Source organism: Danio rerio, chromosome 1, assembly GCF_052040795.2.
Source record: "Danio rerio strain M-AB ecotype USA chromosome 1, GRCz13ab, whole genome shotgun sequence".
NCBI classification, from domain to species: Eukaryota; Metazoa; Chordata; class Actinopteri; order Cypriniformes; family Danionidae; genus Danio; species Danio rerio.
In genome coordinates, this window is record NC_141021.1 from 61,972,501 (window position 1) to 61,977,500 (window position 5,000).

At 42.4% G+C, this 5,000-nt stretch overlaps 1 protein-coding gene across 8 annotated transcripts in view; it reads left to right on the forward strand.

The window, feature by feature from the left end:
• The first annotated feature begins 1,699 nt into the window (after positions 1-1,699).
• Positions 1,700-5,000, forward strand: part of LOC101884216 (acyl-CoA dehydrogenase family member 11) — a 16,171-nt gene continuing 12,870 nt past the window's right edge. For 7 of the 8 annotated variants that reach the window (XM_087238345.1, XM_087238346.1, XM_087238344.1 and 4 more), the window contains exon 1: positions 1,700-1,784. The gene's annotated coding sequence lies outside the window, so the exon portion shown is untranslated. Of the gene's footprint in view, positions 1,785-3,378; positions 3,465-3,967; positions 4,573-4,789 lie in introns of those variants that run through there. The other variant, XM_087238347.1, reaches the window with a different exon arrangement.

The following is a 5,000-nucleotide window of genomic DNA, read 5'->3' on the forward strand; positions in this document are numbered from 1 at the left end:
CGATTTCTCTGCTGAAGAATTAGATGAATATGCTTATTATTGCATTTCTTATCATGAAAGTCAAAGCCTTCCAGTACTAATGCTGATTCTTTCATATTTGCTGTGTTGTATTGTATATGAGTTTTGAGCAGATGCATTAATCCTGTAGGGATAGCTGTAAGAACAGTTGTATATTCTCTAAAGGGAATAGGAAAGTCATGAACAGTCATAAAGCGCTCATAAGACAGTAAATTACCAAAATCATCAAATAAAGAAAGTAAATAAATTACAACCTTTTTTTATTTTATTTTTTATTTTATTAACAAGTACATAACTATACAATACTATACAGAAAAAAATACATGCCAGAGTGTATATTGATATATATAAAATAAAAAAATAAATAAAAAACATTCAGTAAATGAAAATCTTATATTCCTTAAAAATATTACAAGTCTTCTTTGCTTTGTTATTAACAATGTTTTCCAAACTTGTGCAGTAGTCCTTAGTCTCTTGAAGAAAGTGAACAAAATTTGGCTTTGATCCAGTCCATTTTTTTTTTATGTATATGAAACTTTCCCAAAATAATAAAAAGTTGTACCAGAAAGGTAATTTTTTTACATGTATTAAAATAATAAATGCAAATATCAAATTTTTTTAACTTAAACACAATATTTGTTTTCCTTCTTAGAAAATTTTCCACATCCACCCAGAAAATCCTTGTATATATACAATTACAAAACATGTGGACAATAGATTCCTTTTCCATACAACAAAAATCACAGAAATAATCGATATCCAAATGAAATCTCTCCAAAACCTCTTTAACTGGATATATACTAAAATAAATTACAACCTGAGAAGATGTGTGGAGTCTGTGTGACGTCATTCTAGTTGACCCAATAGCTGATGGTGGGCGGAGTTATGCAGATGATGCTGGCTGTGTGTCTAATATTTCAGACTGCTGTGGTGTACTGTGTGCATCATTTAAGTTATATGTCATGGATGAATTATACAGAGCTCATCTTTACATCAAATCTGGAGCTTATCTTTTCTCCTAGCCCTTGTTGTGAGCTGTCTGGTGTATATTAGTGCTTGTGCTGGACGCCATGTGAGAATCCAGCGTTCGCGTTTGCGCATGAGCTTCTGTTCATGGTGAATATGACAGCAGTGTTTGAGGGTCACTCAGATCATCGCGGGGCTCCGGGCGACTGACAATAGTACATAGGACGGGCCAATGCAGGGATCTGGGTCAGCTCTTGGATCGCTGGTCGTGTGTGGGTCAGACAGGTGTTCCGCCGCTGGAGATCAGTGTTTCCTCCTCTGGTGCTAAATCTGGCTGCAGTCTCTGATTAGAAAAAATCATTAACTTGAATAAATCCCCTGTGTGCTGCTGACATATTCCCGCAAGATGAGTTCTGATCAGCCACATCAGCTCTTCATACGCTTCTGCTGTTAAACTGTTGTGATGAACTGATGTGGATCTGGTTCTGGGGTTGTGCTGAGCTGACTTTCATATTTAGGGCTGTTACATATCAACATGTTCCCCCGTCACCCTCCTCTGGACCGCAGTTCTGGCAGAATGGACTGCTCATTACAGTGGATCACCCAGATGAAGAGCCTCATCTGCACTTCTGTAGTTCGCGCACACACTGAGCTGTCAGCTGGGGTTGATCGACTGCGCATGCGCCACAGCACGAGCATGCGCTCAAGGCTTTTTGAGAAACTTGCGGGCAGCTGAGAGAGTCGCAGTCGAGCTTCAGGTTGTTTGTTTTTCCCGTCCAGAGACTGAAGAATAGCGAACGGTGAGCGGCACCAATATACTGACACACACACACACACACACACACACACACACACACACACACGGGGATATTAATCACTGACGCAGGTAATGTGCGGCACACTGAGCTCGGGTCTGCTGTTCTGGAGCTCCAGCCCTCAGTGTGTGTTCACTGACAGATGCAGAAGTTGGTTCTATCGCTTGTGTGTGTGTGTGTGTGTGTGTGTGTGTGTGTGTGTGTGTGTGTGTGTGTGTATGTGTGTGTGTGTGTGTGTGTGTGTGTGTGTGTGTGTGTGTGTGCTGCTCGTGCTGATGTTGAGGGTCAGACAGCTGATCGTTACTAGGTGAAAGTTCACCGACTGGCAGACTCGCCTCCGCGCTGCACTGAGCGCCTTCATCACCGATAACAGTGACCGACTGCGCTAAAGCTGAACTATGAGCCTAATGTCATTTCAGAAAAGTCATCTTTGCAAATTCTAAGCAGTGAAATCATATTAGCTCAGGGAAACTGCTGATGTTGTGTTGCAGGCACACACACACACACACACGCACACACACACACACGCACGCTATTTCAGATTGAGGTAAAGTTATTATAACATTAGCACTGTTGAACTGACTGTGGACAATGCTGTACTTTGATAGACATTGGCTGTTAAATGATTTTAATATTTAGAGTTGGTAAAGAATACTTTCCTGAGATTATGTAAGTGTATATGATACACAGAGAGAGTCGGAATGCGCCAGCTTTACTTCAGTCAGTGAAGCGGAGTAAGGGAACCGCTGGCGGGTGCAGATCCCCCCGTCATACACCGAATGCCCACCGCGGAATAACGGAGCATTGAGGGCGGCATTTCACTTACAGCAACGCCAGAGGATGTACTGAACTTCTGAACAAGCAGTCATGAAGCGCTTCACAGCACATCTCTGTGTGGCGCAATAATCTCCATCAAGCAGTCCATAAGCAGAGAGACGCGCTGTATACAGAACAATAACAGCAGTGTATCGCCGCCCGCACCGGCCCACTGACTGGAGCACCACACACTGATGATGAGCCAAGCCTAGATGAGAGGATCTGGCAACCCTGCGGGCGCGCGCACATCTGGCAGGACTGTCATGTATAAATCACCTGCTGTGTTTAATCCACCTGTGTTTAACACACAACACGGCTGATGGAAACGCCAAGATGCACATCATCCTTAAAAACGCTGCACATAACAGATGAGGAGGAACTGCATATCGGATAAGAAGAGATGCGCATACACTGATGGAAACACTTTTACTGAACACACTCCAGTGTGTGTGTTAATAAAGGTGACGTGATGTTATGAGAGATCATGTGATGATGACAGTGTGTGTGAATGGGTAATCCAGCAGGCGGAGCACACTGCAGCACACCTGACCTGTTGATTTGCTCACTCTATAAAGCCTGCAGCGCATGCAGAGGCCACATGAGGGCGCACTAACACAGCTCTAACTAAAACGAGGATTTAACTAATTATAACTACTCAAACGATGATTATTAGTCATTTTTTCTGCAGTCTTCTTAAACAAGCTAATTAAAAAACTCTAAATAATCTCCATGTTCATGTATTTGACAAGTCACTCTGTGTTGTAGGACAGCACACTTCTGATACTGGCGTACATCAGGGCACAGTTCAGCAGCTGGACACGTCAGCAGATGCTAATCAAGTCTTTCTTGGCCTCCGCTAATTATTATAATGATGTCCACATGATCTTTAACAAACACAGGAGATTTCCTCAGTGTTTGCTGTAAAACACAGATAATTCTTCTGGACTCGTAATAAGTCTCATTTCTTACAGTTTGTCTTGAATTAAAGCAGTTTTAAATAAAGATTAGCAGGTTTAAGGACAGTGCATCAGCCTCCTTAACTAATATTCACCGTGTATTGTTAAATGTCTACAGGACAGAGCAGTTACACAACAACTTGACTAAATGTTCCAACTCTCCTAGTTAACATAACCCGGTGAAGTCTTTAGATGACACTTCAGTCTGAATCCCACTGTCTTGCTCAATAACTAAAGTGACTGTCCCCATGAGGGAGATAAACAGTAGACATTAGTCTTAGCTGGTCAGGCTGGGAGATGACCAGCTAAAACCAGCTTGACCAGCCTATCCAAGCTGGGAGTCCAGCCAAAACCAGCTATATCCAGCTTAAACCATGCCGGTCAAGCTGGTTTTAGCTGGATTTGGCTGGTCATTTTCCAGCCTGACCAGCTAAGACCAGGCTGGAAATAGCTGGAAACCAGCCTGGAAATGGCCAAAACCCCTCTAAAACCAGCCTGGTCAACCAGCTAAAACCAGCCAACCAGCCTGGGCAGGCTTAAGCTGGATTTTTCAGCAGGAATGAGTGGGACTGAAAACTAAACTGGATCAGTGCATTACATCTGTTCTCCAGCACTTAGCGACTGTTTGCAAGTTCAAGACACATTTCCTCTCGTAACCCTATGCACAGTCGATCTCTGATCAATACCGGCCTCTGCAGAGTCGAGCACTTCCCCTGTTCAGAGTTTTGAAATCGCTATTGAAAGCAGGAGTCTAATATAATCCACAGTGGACATGTTGATAGTGTTTCACAGCATGAGCTTGACTGAAGCACACACATCAACATCGAGATGTGAAAATCAGGAAATGCCCACCATAATGAGAGATTTCCCCCTGAAACACTCCCCAAATGACTAAACATGTTGATTTGGAGCTGTTTCATTGTAAATAAACAGTTGAACGGTCAGTAATGCGTTTTACTATTATTATTTACAAAAGAAAAAAGAAATAGTGTACATCAGCCGCAAACACATGAGCAAACACATGAGCAAACACATGAGCAAACACATGAGCAAACACATGAGCAAACAGATGAGCAAACACATGAGCAAACACATGAGCAAACAGATGAGCAAACACATGAGCAAACACATGAGCAAACACATGAGCAAACACATGAGCAAACAGATGAGCAAACACATGAGCAAACACATGAGCAAACAGATGAGCAAACACATGAGCAAACACATGAGCAAACACATGAGCGTGTTAAAACTAGCTCTCCTGATGAAACAGAATCCAGCTCATCTCATCAGCGTGTTCACAGTGTCACTCACTCACTCTGATGTAAGAGCAGCTCATGAAGCTCTCATTTATTTAGATTTTCTGTTTGATTACATTAAACAACAGAGGCGTCACTTTAACAATGCACACATCTAACATTACAATGAC